At 39.7% G+C, this 18,379-nt stretch overlaps 1 protein-coding gene across 11 annotated transcripts in view; it reads right to left on the reverse strand.

Moving 5' to 3' along the window:
- Positions 1 to 18,379, reverse strand: part of LOC105474633 (cholinergic receptor muscarinic 3) — a 527,334-nt gene that overhangs the window by 241,038 nt on the left and 267,917 nt on the right. For all 11 annotated transcript variants that reach the window (XM_071073800.1, XM_071073804.1, XM_011729445.2 and 8 more), the window contains one exon: positions 4,544 to 4,646. The gene's annotated coding sequence lies outside the window, so the exon portion shown is untranslated. The remainder of the gene's footprint in view (positions 1 to 4,543; positions 4,647 to 18,379) is intronic.

The following is an 18,379-nucleotide window of genomic DNA, read 5'->3' on the forward strand; positions in this document are numbered from 1 at the left end:
GCAATTATTATGTGTCAATGAAAATCAAAAAGTCAATAAAAGGTGCCAGAGAAATAACAGATTAAAAAAATTTTGCTGTAACAGTAAGTAGACATTAACAAACATATTTTTGAAGCATTTGTTGTATTAACATAAAATAATACAAATCTTAATCAACTCAAAATTACCAAGTGTCCATGTTGTATCTGCCATATAATAAACAGAGGGCATATTTATATTTTACATTAGTTTTTTTAATGATTCCTAACCAATAGCATGTCAGTTTTAGAGAAACTCTCTGATTAAAGAGAGTTAATAGCAAATAAAACAAGCAGTAGAGCATTCAAGAGGAAGTAAGCTTAATCCAAGGTTAATTTCAGATACTATTAATTTATCTCCCAATAACTCTTCCATGTAGTGGCAAAATGATGGCTTTTTCAGAGATTTTAATTTTCCTTTATTCTGAACCCAGACATTTGAGAATAGAAGGAATTTAGAAGAAAAAAATGGTGCTTTACATTAGTTGAAAAGCTTTGCCTGTACTAATGTACAACTCTAACATATAAGGGACATTGCTGCTGAATCCTTTCAAAGAAATTCCTAAAATGACATGAAAGGAATCTGTGACCTCATTACAGCTCTATTCATGAAGGAGAAGAATTGTACACAAGGCCAGTCCATCTTGATCCCAGAAGGACACACAAAGACATCTCGTTAATAAGCACTGTTCCGTAATGTGCCTCTAAAGATGCTCAGTGTGTATGTGTTTGTGTGTCTCTGTATTTTGGTCCCCATTTTTATCCCAAAATAAATATGGAAGCTTAAAAGATCGACTGTTTTTTTGATCACAGAATAGCTCTGCACAGGCATATCGTTTGAGTAAATTAGATCCGCAAACACACTTTAGCTTTGCTGATGAAAATAATTTAAATAAAGAAGGTAACCATGCCTCACAAGTTGATTCAACACCTTATAACATCTTTTTTTGTTTGTTTGTTTGAGACCAGTTCTTGCTCACAGGCTGGAGTGCAGTGGCATGATCATAGCTCACTGTAATCTTAAACTCCTGGGCTCCAGCCATCCTCCCACCTAAGCCTCCCAAGTATTTAGCACTACAGGTGTGCGCCACCACACCAGGCCAATTTTTAAATTTCTTTTGTGTAGATACAGGATGTCACTATGTTCAGCTCAGGCTGGTTTTGATTTCTGATCTCAACTGAATCTTTCACCGTGGCCTCCCAAAGTGCTGGGATTACAGGCATGAGCACTGCACCCAGCCTAATTTATAACATCTTTATTGGTCTCAGTTATTTGAATGTCATATACATGTTTTTAGTTACATTTTTAAACACAGGGGCTTGATCTTTTTTATAGTGTAAATCGTGAAACACTGATGGTTTCATATTAAAGACAAAAGTTGTCACCAGGATAAAATAGTAATTGATTGGGCCATGCACCAGGAATGTTGGCACAGAACCAAATTTCCACTTAGCTTCAATGTGGTTTGAATTTATCAATTTCTTTATAAATCCCAATTAAAATACCTCCAAAGGTATCTTTTCTGAAGAAAACTTTCTTATGACACCCCATCTTCTTCCCTTCCGATGGGAAATGTAACCACGCACATAAGGGTCTACAGGAAAGATTTCAGTGGCTAAAACAATAGTGATGTGGTTTGGCTGTGTCCCCACTCAAATCTCAATTTGAATCATATCTCCCAGAATTCCCACGTGTTGTGGGAGGGACCCAGGGGGAGGGAATGGAATCATGGGGGCCGGTCATTCCCGTGCTATTCTTGTGACAGTGAATAAGTCTCAGAAGATCTGATGTGTTTATCAAGCGTTTCTGCTATTGCTTCTTCCTCATTTTTCTCTGGCTGCTGCCATGTAAGAAGTGCCTTTCACCTCCCGCCATGATTTGAGGCCTCCCCAGCCATGTGGAACTGTAAGTCCAATTAAACCCCTTTTTCTTCCCACTCTTGGGTATGTCTTAATCAGCAGCATGAAAACAAACAAATACAAATGATTTATAAGGTCACTTAGGAGAAAAAAAAGGTCTTCTCCACAGTTCAAATAAAATGTTATTTATTAGTGGGAAAGAAGGTCATCTACATGTCTGAGCAGCAGGAGAAAAGACCTCAGCTATAAGCACTCCAACCACACACACGCACAACAAATTTTGTTATTCTGCCTAAAAATTCACCCATATCAAATTTTGTTGGGTGAATCATGCAACTTAGGAAGGAGAGACATTTAATACACTTTGGTAGCTGTGACATCAAGTTAATCTTATTGTAGTGTCACTACCAAATTACAACATCCCTTTGATCCTCTGTAAGGTGCAATCAGGACCCTGATTGGTTGGCAGTCTGGGACAGGTAAGCAATGTATGCCATTTCTATACTTGTGAATGACTTTTGGCCTAAGGATCACTATGGGTCACTTCTGGGAGGAGAAGACCAAGCAGAAGGTACTGCTACAGCTTTTGTAGTCTTCTTCCATCTGCTTCCAAAATTTAATGTTTCAATGACTCAATCCTTCAACAAAGACTGAAGTCAGATTCTTCATTCAACCTAAGTATAAATGATCACCCTAAATTATTATTATTATTATTGAAGATGGTGAAGCAGCAGTCAACCAGATATTTTCTATAAAGACAATTACTCTGGCTATTGGATGAAGCATGGATTGAATAGGACAAGAACAGAAATAAGATAATTCATGGACTATCAGAGAAGAGTGGTGAGATGAGGAAGTGAAGAATGTGACTTGGACTTGGGGGATATTTTTACACGAAGAGAAGGGAAGGTATTAGGGCAGTGGCTGCACCATGGAATAATTTGAGGAACTTTTAAAAATTCTGAAGCCCGCGGTCCACCCTGAAAGGCGTTGATTTAATTTTCTGCAGTGAAGCCTGAGCACCAGTATCTCTTAACAGTGAGGGTTGAGACCTACGGGCTCAGAGTGAACTGTGAAGGACCGGATGGGTTAGACGTAGAAATTAAAATGAAGAATTTCTGATCATTTACAGAGAAAGAGAAGACTGGGAATCCAGATTTTTATGTGAACTGTCCTGATTTTTTGGTTTGGCAATTTCTTAGTTATCATGCATACAAATTTGTGTAGGCCCAAAACAAATAATAAAATAAATGAACTAAGGTGGATCTGACAAGTAGATGACCAGTTGCAATTTCTGCCTTAAAATCAGGGCCATTGATCTCTAATCACGGATTTCAGACTCTCACAGATGTAAAAGTAAACCTTTTTGGAAAACCTTAGAAACACATCCGTTAATTACTTCATACATCTCTAAGAATAAACGTGACCTGGTACATTTGGGACATTGCAATTTGAGGTGAATTTTTCTACTCTCTCTCACTCTCCCTCCCTCCTGTTCAGATTTAAATAACAACAGGTTTCCCAAGGAAGTACAGAAACCTTCCCAAGGCCATGGTTAAGCAGTAGAACTAGGTCTTGAGCTCACACCTGATTAATTCTCCTCTGTGCTACTTCCCAATTTCCCAAACTTCATTTTCAACATGCTTTTTATGGAGGTGAGGGAGGAGGCAGAGGCAGGTGAGTTGTTATATAGTTTTCCTGTTGAAAATATAACTTATGGGAAACTTTTCCAAATATGTACAAGTATTTCAACAAGCCTGCTATATTTCTAATAAAATTTTTAAAGTTGCATACAAGCAAGCAATCTTGTAATAAAGTATCCCTGAGTCATTGCATACTATATATACAAACACACACACATACATATATTATGTAATAGGTGTCGTGAGATACCTATGTCTCTATTCATCTATCTATCCATCTACCTATCTATGTTACATACTCACAAACAGTGCTCATCCAAGTAAGTCTGAATTAGACAGAAGCTACAGGCTGACATATTTATATATAGTGAGAATCTACTTTCAGAATATCCCCTTCAAGAGAATTCATTAAACATTAATATTATCAAACACCATACTGTTTTGTTTTTATGTAATATTTATGTTGGCATACACCAAGGGAGTAACTGTCACAAAATCTTAGTGTTCGAGCAGTCAATTAATTGATTTAATTCTGTTAATTAATTCACATATGTAGTCATTTTTATCCTGTGAGTTATTACACAATTTTCTCTAAGCCTGGACTAATTTGGGGAGGGGAAAGAAGTTGATATTTTTCTGTAATAATTTTGGACTACAAATACTATACTTATACCAGAGTACCAGTCATATTTCATTCATTTGATTTCCATAGATTTTTAGATAAATCTTATTTTCAGAACCATGTAACTGTAGACTTTCTCCTCTCTCTTTGAATGACTATAATCTTAATTTGAGCTTATCATATAACCATATCATATAACCAAGAAAATGAAGTAGTCTTCAGGAGTTGTAGATGCCAAAATATAAACATATGCTTCTAAGTAGAAAAGACAAAAGTCATCTCTGACACACGAATTTAATTGTTCAGACCATATTCCATTCTCAGTAATCCACTGGAATGAATATACATCCGTAGTTATGATTCAAAAGTGTCAGTAACCATGTATTGGAGGTTTTACATACCTGTTCCAGGTAGGATCATCAAACCAATACAATGTGTCCAGAACTGTGCTGTTTGTTGAACTTTCCTTCTAGAAAGAGACCAGGTGCCACGCCACAGCAAAAGCTAAAAATGAAACAGGGAAGGGATAAGTTTAAAATAAGATAAAAGAACAAGTAGTACACTCAGATCACTGAATTGTGAGATGGAATATTAATTACATGATGGATTTCAAAAATGGAGATTTATCCCAGCATTTCCTAATATACTTCATCAAGGAATTCTTTTATTCTGTGACACCTGTTGGTGTCCCACTGAGGGAGTGATCCACAGCAGTTACTGGGGAGACAATGAGACACTGTAACCTCCTTTTCAACACAGATGCCTCAGCTTATGGTTTCTGCCATATGGTCACCTGCCCTCAGTTTGAAACTTCCAATAATTGGCAGTATTTTATAAGCTTCCCCCACAAATATGTACACATAACATACATACATTTATATTATTAGGCTCATACAAAGCTGCTATGGTTTTGTATAGAACGACTGTCCTTTTCAAAACTCATACTGAAATGTAATTGCCAGTGTCACAGTAGTAAGAGGTGGGACCGTTAAGCGGTGATTAAGCTATGAGGGCTGTGACCTCATGGGTGGGAGAATGCTGTTACAAAACATTGAGTATCTCCCTTCTCCCTCTTTTCCTCTTTTGCTTTTCTGCCTTCTGCCATGTGAAGACACACATTTTTCTGCTTTGTGGTGACTCAGCAAGAAGGCCAGATACGGGTGCCTTGATCTTAGACCTCCCAGCCCCCAGAATTACAAGGCAATACATGTCTGTTGATTGTGAATTACCCAGTCTGTGGTATTTTGTTAGAGCAGCACAAAAAGAGACACAAATAGTATGAGTTCCCCCTAATGTTTTATAGCAAGTAATTTAAGAATCACTCACTTTACCGATTCAACTTATTTCATAGCAACAAGTATTTGACATTCACTCATCATTTCGATCAATATTTACAAAGCAAATAATATAAAGCAGGTATTGGGTTAAAATACTAAGTAGAGGCTTGGTCTTCTTCTCGAAAAGCCAAGTCTAATGAGGGAAAGAGGCCAAGTTAGATGTAGATCACTCCCATCTAGGATGTGGAAAGCTAAATCACTGCCAGTCCAAGGTGCAGAGAGATAAGAAGGCGATGTCACAGAGCAGAGGGTCTTTAACCTGAGTCTTACATGCAGTGTAGGAGAGTGATGGACAGACAAAGGGAAATGGGATGGGGAGGGAGGAGAAACAGATCTAGCTGTCATGCTCCCCTGCAGGAGGCTGTGAGGGGGAATGGCATGTTCTGAAAGCTGCCCCAATGGGGGCTCATAACGAGATGAGGAAAATCAAACTTACACTCATGATGTGGCAGAACATCCTTTTATAGATGGAAATGATTGCAAATCAGACTAACGGCACAAATGAAAGCATACACCCCAAGAAGTTTCAGAATTTGAAACTCATTCCAAAATCCTTTGCACACATTATCTCATTCTGGTTTCACAATCTCTCTGCAGGTTGGGCAATGTAAGTTCGCCTCTACCATGTGCTAGGGGAAACTGAGGTTAAGGAGCTTGCCCAATACCACAGGGTGATTTGTGCAGACTTGGAGTAGAGGCTAAAACTGGGGGCCAGTCCCCCTTACAACACAAGGAGAGCTATGATGCCAGCGTTCTTGAAGAAGTTAAGTGTGGCACAATGATGAATGTGGTATGACCACGATAGACACGATTTCTTGACAGTGAGTGCTTTGCTGTTACATGCTGCAGAGTGGGCTCTGGGCAGAACTGGACTGTTTCCAATCTCACCCTTCCTGTTTCCAATGCTATAAATGCAAGCATGGGGCAGACACACTCAACTGTGATCAGGTCCACATTTTTCACCTTGTGAGTTTCAATAATAGACTTCTCTGTAATACACATGGCAGACATGTCAGGCTACTTTGTACTGTCCAGTAACTACAGAAAACCTGGTCATTCTGTCTGAATCCAGCTGGGTATGATCCTCAAATTTCCACTGCATACTTGTTATATATGAGCTTCTCTCAAACCTTGTGATTTCCACCTCTGAGATCCTTCGTACTTTAGTAACTTTGCTGGTGTAGCTTCTGGGGCAAGGGTCTTTGATGCCAATGAGAAGTTAGGGCTGCCTTGTTTATTTAGGTAGAAAAAGAGGCTAGCACTCATTTGTAATAGGCGAAAACAGGGATAGTGGGCATCGATATGAGGGGAAAGCAGGCTTAATAATGCAAAAATGAAGAAATCTTCTCTATGACACTTAATGAGAGAAGGCTCATATGAAATAATATCTAAAGGAGCCTCTGGGATTCTCCAGAGTTGTGAAATACAGTTGCTGAAGCTGGGAAGATTGCAGAGGAATTTTTCCCCTTCCTCTTCCCTCCCTCCCATTTTTTCTTTTAAACTCCTAAAGTGGAACTGCTTAGAATATTTCCTACACAGCTCAATATCTTATCATGGAGGTAAGAGACTAGAAAATCTTTTGGCAGTCCCCAAATTGCCTCACCCTCATGAAAGAGGACAGAATTTGATATTTTTAATGCATTTCCAATTGAAAAACTGTATGCTTGGTACAGCCTTTCTGACACCTTATAACGTATTAGAAATTACTTTTGACTTTAAAGAAGAGTCATTGCTTTAAAAGGCAGTTTCTACTACAAATTCCCTCAAGATAAAAACCAATTTCCAGACAACAATGAGTAATAATGCCTAGAAAACAGACACTGGGTATGAGACAGACAAGATCCAAACGGCAGTACCATTCTGAGATGTAACTTCTGACAATGATCTTGTCTTGCACTTCTTGACAAACTACATTTGCTATCACAAGAATTAAGCTTGTTGTCCTTGGGTAGGATGCAACAAATAGAAGATTAAACTGAAGTATTATCTGAAACCAAGACAAAGAAGCAGAAACACAAGTCAAAAAGTCTCTGAGAAACCTAATGGGCAGAAACTTGGATAAGATGTTTAAATGAGAAATTGGACTATACAAACCATTCAAAAATGAGCAATTTATGAAAATGTATTAATTCTGAATGTATTTCCCATTTGGTTGGGTGAACACAAGAAAAGTCATGGGGTGAACAGAAGTGACCTCAGTGATTTGCAACCTAATTCAGCACTTGCTATCGAGAGATCAGGTTTCTAGAGAACACTGATAATTGACCCCTATTAACATAAATTCTGGCATGAGAAAGTGGAGTCTAGAAAACTTTGTATCGAAAGAACTCGAATGGAAAATCGATGCAAGAAGAAGTCAGGAGTGGAAGGGGAGGTAGATAAAATTAGAGAAGCAGAGATAGCGAGGAGGAGTAATAATTTTCTGTATGGCCATGAACACACCAGACATTGATTAATTCACCAAATCGTTTCAACAATCTTGTAAGGGAGACACCATTGTTACCAATTTGCCATTGAAAGAAACTATTTTTGTGAGAGGCTCGTCCACTTAACATACAATAGGAAGTGGCCTGAGTTGGGATTTGAATATGCTTGTCTGATATGTAAGTGATTTTTCTAATGAAGCCACACTAATTCTCAAATAGTAAGTACAATGTACATTCACTGCAATTATAATGAACAAAAAGTGAAGATGAGACTTGCAAAAAGAACTAATAAATTTATATTTTCTACTGGTCCTATAAATATGCACAGCCCATCAAATAACCAATCTGACCCGTATCTATAGTAAGAGTCCTTAAATATATTCCTATCTATGGACCTAGTAATCCCACTCACCAATTAGTCCATGGAAATAATTTGAAGTCAGAAAAACGGCATTCCTAGGAAACTGATCACCGTAACATTACAGACTGAGTATTCTTCATCTGAAATGCTTGGCATCGGAAGGGTTTCAGGTTTCTGATTTTTTCAGATTTTGGAATATTTGCACTTGTTGGGCATTCCTAACCCAAAAACCCAAAAATGCGAAATGCTCCAGGGAGCATTTCCTTTGAGTGCCATGTGGGTGCTCAAAAAGGTTTGGATTTGGGAGCATTTTAGATTTCCGATTCAGGCTGCTTGATCTGTATTTATAATAGTGAATAATAGAAACTATTTGTATATCCAACAGGAAAGCATTTAAGAAAATGTGGATATAGAAATTGCATGGTGCATTAAGTAGCCATAAGTGATAAATAGGTAGCAATAAGAAAAATGATAACAAAAGCAGAATATAAAATTATATGCTCTGATGATAAATAGATACTCTATATATGTTAATAAAAACTAAAAGGATGCTCAGAAAAAAAGAAATTGGTTGTGCTAGGGCAGAGTAATTATAAATATATTAAAATCATAATCTCATTCTTACAACATACTATTATATTATACCCATTAAAATATACATTGAGTGAAAATATAAACACAGAAATAAAAAGAAAACATAGCTGATATATGTGGGATATGTGTTTGCATGGTTAAATAGTTTGAAGCACATACGATATTATTATGTTACATTATTAACTATTTGATATTGGAGGAGGGGTGAAGGAGATACACTTAGAGAGTATGATGAAAATTAATTTCTTATAATAACAAGAGTTAGTGGGAAATAAGATTACAGTAATAGGAAGATTTGTTGACAGAACTGCTATTGCATATGACTTTAAATGCATGATCACAATCTTCCACTCTGCACTGTGAATTTCACCTTCTCACCTTCCCTCCATCCCATTCCTACCCCATTCTCTGGACAAGGAAGGAGCTAAAGAAAAGAGCTGAGCTGCAGAATTCTCCCACTCCTTCATTCTCTGCTTGAAGGCATCAGGCCATGGCCCAAGCATGTTCTCCAGCTCGGGGAAGCCATTCTGTCTTCTGCTGGGCAGGAAGAAAGTGCATTTGAAGAAACTGAAGCTAATTTGGGGGTGCTGCTTCTGTCTCATGTAGGAAGAATAGTAAACCAGAAGATGTTCATCATGTGTCTCACATGGTGCCCTACTCACATCTCTCTAGTCTTGGTCTCTTTGATAGTTTCAGGCAGTATCTTCTAACATCTGGTGCTTCAAAAAAACTCCTGTCTTTTAGACATGATAGGAAGGTGAGGAACCTGCACTATCCACCTCCTGGGTTAATAGTTCTTAGAAAACAAAGGAGCTCCCTAAGTTTATAAATCTTACAAATAGTTTGAAATTCACAAACCCTTGCCCCTCCCCCTGTATTATGCTTATACTTGCGTGTATAAAAAAGAAACACAAAGTTAAGTGTAATTCAGGCACCATTTGATCTCCTTTGGATAAGTTAGCCTCTTAACCTTCCTTTCTCATTCTTTCTCCCCCACCCCTTTCTCTCTCTCTCTCTCTCTCTCTCTCTCTCTGTGAGTGTGAGTGTGTGTGTGTGTGTGTGTGTGTGTGTAGTGGGAAGAAAGAGGCATGGTTTAAATGAACTCAGGAATAGAAGAAAGAGTCTGTGTCTCCAGAATTTGATTTCTTCTCTGATCTACGGCATGGGGTTCCTTACCCATCTGGGTGCTCCTAGCCCTGCTGACATTGACAGTGAGGTTTTTCACTTGCATGCATGCCATTTGCATTTTCTTGACCTAGTAAGCTTGGGTAGACATCTCTGTTCTTGGTCTCATCTTCTCTCCTGCTGACAAGGAGGCCTTTTCTGAGGTCTGACTGTGATGCCCACAGAACCCTAGAGTGCTGCAGCCCCCAGGAGAGTTGCCTTCATCCGTATGATGGCATGCCATCCTCATTGCCAAGTCCTCTAGCTATCTTGGGGTCCCATCTACGCCACACTGGAAAGTAAGTTGTAAGGCTTTCCTCTGACTGACAGGCTGAGCTTCCAAGTTCACTAAAATATCGGTAGAGGGCTACATATGAAATGGATCCCTGTCTTGTGCTAACTCATCTTTACCAACATGCCTTTCATTCTCTGGGATAAAATTCCAGGTGGAAAAGCTGGGAGGCATGATTCAGACTGCTTTGTCTCTTCCCTTTCACTGTCATTCTTATTTTGCAGAATTCACCAAATTCAGCAAGGAAGCATGATTTTCCTTTCCTTTCTTGGTGACATATTCTCCCAACATCAGAGACTGAGGCTAGATGTAATCAGTTGAAGAATTCTCTTCCATACAATCTGACTTGAGTTTTCCAGGCTTGGCCCTTGATAAACTAAAAAAAAAAATTTAGAAATTATTTCTCCAAAACTAATCTGGATTTCCAATTATATCCGAGGCAGAGTAACAGGATGAAGTGTAACCTACATCCCCACTTCGCCTCCTCAAAAAAAAAGTAAAATAAAATAACTGTTTTCAATAATGGGACAGCAGGCAGTGCATAACTGTGATAAATGTGAGAAGGAAAAGCTGCATCTGGGCCTTTATTTTTTCTTTTTGACAGGATCTCGCTCTGTCACCCAGGCTGGAGTGCACTGGAGTGATCCTGGCTTGCTGCAGGCTTCACCTCCTAGGCTGAAGGGGTCCTCCAACCTTAGCCTCCCAAGTAGCTGGGACTATAGAGTGCATCACCATATCCATATAATTCAAAAGAAAATGTAGAGATAGGGTCTTCCTCTATTGACCAGGCTGGTCTCAAACCCTTGGGCTCAAGTAATCCTCCCTCTATGGTCTCCCAAGGTGTTGGGATTACAGGGTGAGCCACTGCACCCAGCCTGGGCTTTTTATTTTGGAGAAATTTCTCAAAAATGGGTAGAGACAAGATAATCCACAGTGAGTTTGGTTGCCTCACTGAGTTGGAGAAATGGTGATTAGAATTTGAGGCGTCTGGTAATCCTATGAAAAAGATGCTAAACAAAATTAGTGATTAGGAAAACGCAAATGAAAACCACAATAAGATACTATCCCATACTGCAAGAATGGCTAAATTAGACCAACATAGTATATCTATGTTGGCAGAGATGGGAAGCAACTATAACTCTCATACACTGCTGATGGGAATGTAATGTGGTACAACCACTTTAGAAAACACACAATGGAAAGTTTATTATATAGCTAAAGACATACTTTATGTATACTGCTGAGCAATTATACTCCTACTTATTCGTCAAAGAGAAGTGAAAAATACAAGTCTACTTACAAACTTGCATATGAATGTTCACAGAAACTATCCACAGTCACCCCAAACTGGGAGAGAAAAAACTCAATTAAAAACTTTGGGATGCTGAGGTTGGGGGGTAAATCACCTGTGGTTGGGAGTTCAAGACCAGCCTGGTCAACATGGTGAAACCCCATCTCTACTGAAAATACAAAAATTGGCTGGGTGTTGTGGAGCACGCCTGTAATCCCAGGTACTTGGGATGCTGAGGCATGAGAATTTCTTGAATCTAGGAGGCTCTTGAATCTGGGAGGCAGAGGTTGCAGTGAGCCGAGATTATGCCACTGCACTCCAGCTTGGGTGACAGAGTGAGACTCTATCTCCATAAAAACAAAAAGTAATTATCCATCAGATGGGCTGGAGAAGCAAAATGTGATACAGTCATGCAACGGATTTTTAAAGATGCAATACAAAGTGATGAACTACCGATGTTCACAATATATGTAAATTTCAAAAATATACTGTGCAAAAGAAGTCAGACCCAAAAACACTTCACATAGGATTTTATTTTTATAAAGCTCCAGAAAAAAGAAATAGAACCTATGGGCCAGAAAGCAGAAAAACATTTTTTCTGGGCTTGGGTTGGGGGTGGCATGTGTTTACAGCAACTAGGAAGAGGTATAAGAGAACTTGGCGTGATGGTGGAAATATGTTAGCGCTTGATTTAGTGGTAGTAACATAGTAGATAAATTTCTCTAATCTCATCCAAATATACACTTAAGATGAACGCTTGTTATTGCACATGTATTATGCCTTAATATAGTTGATTAAAACAAAACCTTAACTGGCTTCTTATTCTTTTATAATATCAGACTGATCTCCTAAAATCTCATATTTCAAGAGTCATCTTTAATATTGAATATTAATTTAGGACATGCAGAGATATTTTTGTCTTGTGTTTGTTTTAAAAATAATCCAATGTTTGTGGGAAAGGAGTGCCGTGTAAAAGAAACAAGTTGGCCATGGCCATATATTGCTAATTATTGAAGCTGCAAGATGGGTATAGTGGGTTGATGATAGTATTCTCTCTACTTTTGAATATGCTTGTAACTTTCTATTCAAAATGTTTTTTTTAATATAGTGGATTGCATTTTAAATGACAATATTATAATTAGTATATTAGAATGAGGTGTCTAATGTAACCCCTTCCACCTTGTTATCCCCTGGTCATGTACAAAGTCTTTCTGGGTCTTTCTAACTTTTCTATGTCATTCTAGAATTTTTTTCCCCTTTTATCTTTTAGTCAACGGTCCCTTTCATATTAAAATCAACTTGGGTGACACATGTAGGTGAAGACCTGAAACATTTGAGGAAAATTAGTTAAACCTGAGTCTGGTTCTTTATATTAAATAGTAATGATGCTTAGTGCTCTTAACTATTTCATCCAGCAAAGTATTAAGAAAACAAAATAGTAATGCCAGGCCTGCAGAAATAAGTCTTTTTAAAGGAAAAAATGAAACAACAACGTGTGGAGAAATGCCACTTTGTTAACTGGATGAATAACCATTTGTCCTTACAAGTTGTCTGAAACAGAACAAAGAAGTCAAATTCACATAACAAAGACAAAGAAAGGAGTGTATAAAAAGTTTAAAAGGGAAAGAATATTGGACTTAATTATTTTCACCTTATCTTTCCCTTTTAAGGCATTAAAACTCTTGCCTAACTTCGGGGAGCGCTGGCTCCAAGCTAAGAGTCATATGAGTAGGGTTTGTGTCCAGGAGTGTGCAGCCTAGTCCAGTTCAGGCACCAAGGATCAACAGGCTCCATGCTGACAGCGCCTCAGGGAATTTTCGGTGAGATGGAAGCTCCGGATGAAGTCACTCAGAAAAGACATTGATTAAGGATGTAGAAGGAAGATAGTGTTCAACTATGTAGGCAGGGATGCCCTTTAAAGAACTTAATGTCCCTTTCAGCTTCTTAGTGTGGTGTAAAGTGGAATATGGCATTTCTCCCAATCCTATTATCTCTAGAACTACGGGTTCGTTCTCTGAATAAGACCCCTAACTTTCTCTCTAACGAGCAAGACTGGACAAGAAAACACATCCTAATCACCAACAAAGAACATAAGCTTCTGCAATCACACTGTGATGTGACAAATTAGAATTCTGCTCTCCAGAAGTCAACACACTATAGATGAGTTGAGAGTTCTTTTTAATGTTAACCTAGAACGGCAAAGCATCAGAATGTTTGAGCCCAAGCTGTACAGAGGCAATACACAATTCTATTACTGTAGAATTCTAATTTTCCTTTAGACACAGTTCCTTTACATTTTAACTGTATCTTCTTGTACTTTATCCGAAGAGCAATGCAGAGTTATTAAAATGCTTTGAGTGGAAGACTGAAGTGATAGAGATGGTCTTTATGTAAAAGGTGTCTGGAAGCAATGCTCAGACTAAACATTATAGGAAAAGGGGTTAAAGAAGTGGGGGACACATCAAATTTTAACAGTGTATTTGGGCCAGACACGGTGGCTCACACCTGTAATCCCAGAACTTTGGGAGGCTGAGGTGGGCAGATCACTTCAGGAGTTCGAGACCAGGCTGGCTAACATGGCAAAGCCCCATCTCTACTAAAAATACTACAGGCGGTAGTTCAAGCCTGTAATCCCAGCTACTCAGGAGGCTGAGGCATGAGAATTGCTTGGGCCTGGAGGGCAGAGGTTGCAGTCAGCCAAGATCATGCCACTGCACTCCAGCCTGGGCAACAGAGCAAGACTCTGTCTCAAAAAAAAAAAAAAAAAAAAAAAGTGTATTTGACCTTAAGTGATAAAAAAAGAGGACACTTCTAAGCAGTACTGAATTCTTAATAAAATTAGGTTGCATGGAGTCTGCACCAATTTCCAAAAAGCAATGTAAAACAAAACACTTATTGCATATTGCTTTTAGGTCGTAGGAGAAAAACGGGTCTGTAATAGAGTTACAAAGGTACAAGAGCGCACATGGATGATTCCGTTCCTATCAGGCATGGGAAGACAATAAAGGACATGACGGAGAAAGGTGATTTGTGTTGGATTCTGAAGAGCTGGGTAGAGTTTTGACAGGCAGACTTTCAAGATAAGGGGATTCATGCATACAGAAAAACATCCGGAAGCCTGCAGCACAGAGCATATTTAGACAGCTCGACCAGCGCATGTGCACTTAGAGGAGGTAGCACGTGAAAGGGAAAGGGTGAAGAGGTGCTTCTTTGAGAGCTTAATTCTCCCCCTTGAGCTTCAGTTTCTTTGTGGAGTCTAAACTTTCCTATCTGGGCTCACAGTGAAGAGCTGTCCAAAAGTGGAGCAACATCAGTCCATAGCTGAGAGTGTTGAGGCCGGGTGATCAGGAAAAACCGTCCTGATAGGATGCAGGAGAGAAAAGGCCTTGTAATAATGCATATGAGACGTCTGCACGAGTCTCCGCACATGGCAGTGGACCTGGATGCTGAGTTCTGTGTGGGATATGAGGGACATTGGACCAGACGTCTCACCTGACTGGACAGAGAAGAGGAGATCCTCCACCTATTTTTATAATCAGGGGAACGGTAATGCTTTGGAGATTAAAAGAAAAAGGAATGTACCTGTGCTGGGTGTATGTGCGTATGGACTTTAGGAGACGGTGGTAAATAAATCTGTGTTGTAGAGATGCTCTATAAGCTGTGAAGGTGCCTTGCTCAGCTGGCAATATAAGCAATTCGTGACACAAAGAAATTAAGCCATGGAGAAATCATTAAAAAATGGAAATACAAAGATGACCTACCTGCACAACAGTTAACAGACTGATTTGAGAGGCGATGCAGATTAAGAAGAAAAGAGTGTCACGCAACCATAAAAAAGAACAAATCGTGTAGTTCGCCGCAACATGGATGCAGCTGGAGGCCATTATCCTAAGTGAATTAACACAAGAACAGAAACCCAAATACTGCATGTTCTCCCTGTAAGTGGGAGCTAAACATTGTGTACTCATGGACATAAAGATGACAACAGTAAACACTGGGCCTACCAGAGCGGGGAGGAGAGGGCGAAATGTTGAGAAACGAGTTGTTGGACACTATGCTCACTTCCTGGGTAACGGGATCCGTCATACCCCCAACCTCAGCATCTCGCAGAATAACCAGGTAACAAACCTCACATGTACACCCTGGACTAAAACAAAAGCTGATATTGTGAAAGAGAGAGAGACTGTCTAATGGGAGGGGCAGAGAGCTCAGTCTCAGGAAACGTTAACTACTTCAGGAGGCAGGTGATGGAAAAGAAAAATCCAGCCACAAAACCAGGAAATAACAGGAGAAAGTAGAAGAACACATAATTGTGAGATATTATTGGTGGCATTGTCAAGAAATAATAACAGCCTGGGCTCGGTGACTCACGCCTGTAATCCCAGCACTTTGGGAGGTCGAGGTGGGCGGATCACCTGACGTCAGAAGTTCGAGACCAGCCTAGCCAACATGGTGAAACCCCAGCTCTACTGAAAATACAAAAAAAAAAAAAAAAAAAAAAAAAAAAAATTAGCTGGGTATGGTGGCAGGTACCTGTAGTCCCAGCTACTCAGGAGGCTGAGTCAGGAGAATTGCTTGAACCAGGGAGGTGGAGGTTGCAGTGAGCCAAGATCAAGCCACTGCACTCCAGCCTGGGTGACAGTGAGACTCCATATCCCACTCCCCCCACCAAAAAAAAAAATCTGGAAACCACAGATGCTGGGGAGGACGTGGAGAAATAGGAAGACTTTTACACTCTTGGTGGGAGTGTAAATTAGTTCAACCATTATGGAAGACAGTGTGGTGATTCCTCAAGGATCTAGAACCAGACATACCATTTGACCCAGCAATCCCACTACTGGGTATATACCCAAGAGATTATAAATCATTCTACTATAAGGACATATGCACACGTATGTTTATTGCAGCACTATTCACAATAGCAAAGACTTGGAACCAACCCAAATGCCCATCAATGATAGATTCAATAAAGAAAATGTGGCACATATATACCATGAATACTATGCAGCCATAAAAAAGGATGAGTTCATGTCCTTTGCAGGGACATGGATGAAGCTGGAAACTATCATTCTCAGCAAACTAACACAGGAACAGAAAACCAAACACTGCAAGTTCTCACTCACAATTAGGAGTTCAACAATGAGAACACGTGGACACAAGGAGGGGAACATCACACACGGGGGCCTGTTGGGGGCGAAGGGCTAGGGGCTAGGGGAGAGATAGCATTAGGAGAAATATCTAATGTAGATGATGGGTTGATGGGTGCAGCAAACCACCATGGCACGTGTATACCTATGTAACAAACCTGCATGTTCTGCACATGAATCCCAGAACTTAAAATATAATAATAAAAAAACCTGAAAAGTAACAATTGCCTCAAATTCTATGTTTTCAGGCAGAAAAACCAGGAAAAAAATAGCTTCTATTAAAAAGGAGAAGGGTTCACTGATAACCTTTAAGGCGAATGGTTCAAGGTAATTAAAGGGTAAGTAAAAAGTGGCAATAAATTCAAGATGAGAGGGACCAAGGCAGAAGGACAGACAATGCTGAGAAGCCTAGCAGCTCAGGGAAAGCAGAAAAATGGCCACTGATTACAGGAGAGAGCACTGGGCATACAGTAGGCACTCAACGTCTTTTTGAATGAGTTGAAGAAGACAGGGAGGTAAGGTCTAGAAAAAGTCTTTTTTTTTTTTCAGAAAAAAATTAACTTTTCATGTTGGAAATGCCAGCGTAAGAAATCAGGCTAAAAGGACAAGAGAGAGAGGATGGGGAAAAGTGAACACAGTCATGGCAGGGACCATTCTTTTCCAGAGACCAGCGGCTTGATGGGAGAATGAGCACACAGATCTGCTGCAGGGGTCTGGGCTGCAGATACGTGGATTCTAGGTTCCGCTGAACAGCAGGTGATGGGTTCTCTAGGAGAACATTGGTTTGAAGGGACAGGAAGGGAGAAGGAACTTTTAGCAAAGCTGCTATCAAGAGTAGACCGAACTGTGGTGAAAGGTAGACAAGAAGTACGCTGAGAAGCCAGGAAGACCCACACTGAGAATGGGCCTTGTCTACAAGGCATTGGATTTCTCTACTACAGATGTGCAACACTGAAACATGAGAAGAGAAGGGCTTCAAAGAGGGTAACAGGAGATCACAGGGGAGGACAGGAGTGACAGGGGTTAGAGTCCCAGAGAGGGTGCTACCCAGGGAGGGAGATTGGACAACTCCCAGGTGTGGCCACAGGGGACTCACCATCTTCTTATGAGACTAAGAGGAAAGAAAAGGGCCTAGAGCTCACCAGGAGAGATTCTCAAGATCAGGGGTAAGAGAAAAAACAATAAACTTTCCAAACTATACAGGTCATTTTCCAAAAGTGCAATGGCAACTGTTTTCTCCATCTTGCAGAATGAAAACAAAAAGAAAAGTTTTGGAAAGTATTTTAGAGGTATGTAGGAAGCCCCGTTAGTGCTAAGGAAGCAAGACACTGGTGCCTGTCACTTTCATTCAAGAGCACAAAGAACCATGCCACACAAAAGCAGGACTTTTAACAATGCCTTTGACACTGTTGGATCATTGATCAGTGATAAATCAAAAATGGAGTGAAAGCCTTTTCCTTCCCAAGCTATGCACATGCACTCATAGAGCTGGATTTAACAGGATGACTTACACGAAGGTAATGCTTTATGCTCAGAAGGACTATGTAAATATTTGTAGGCAAAGAGGGTTCTTGGATGAATGAATAGTCATCTACTGCTTTCTGATGTCTTAAAAATATTTTTAA

Source organism: Macaca nemestrina, chromosome 1 (assembly GCF_043159975.1).
Source record: "Macaca nemestrina isolate mMacNem1 chromosome 1, mMacNem.hap1, whole genome shotgun sequence".
Lineage (NCBI taxonomy): Eukaryota > Metazoa > Chordata > Mammalia > Primates > Cercopithecidae > Macaca > Macaca nemestrina.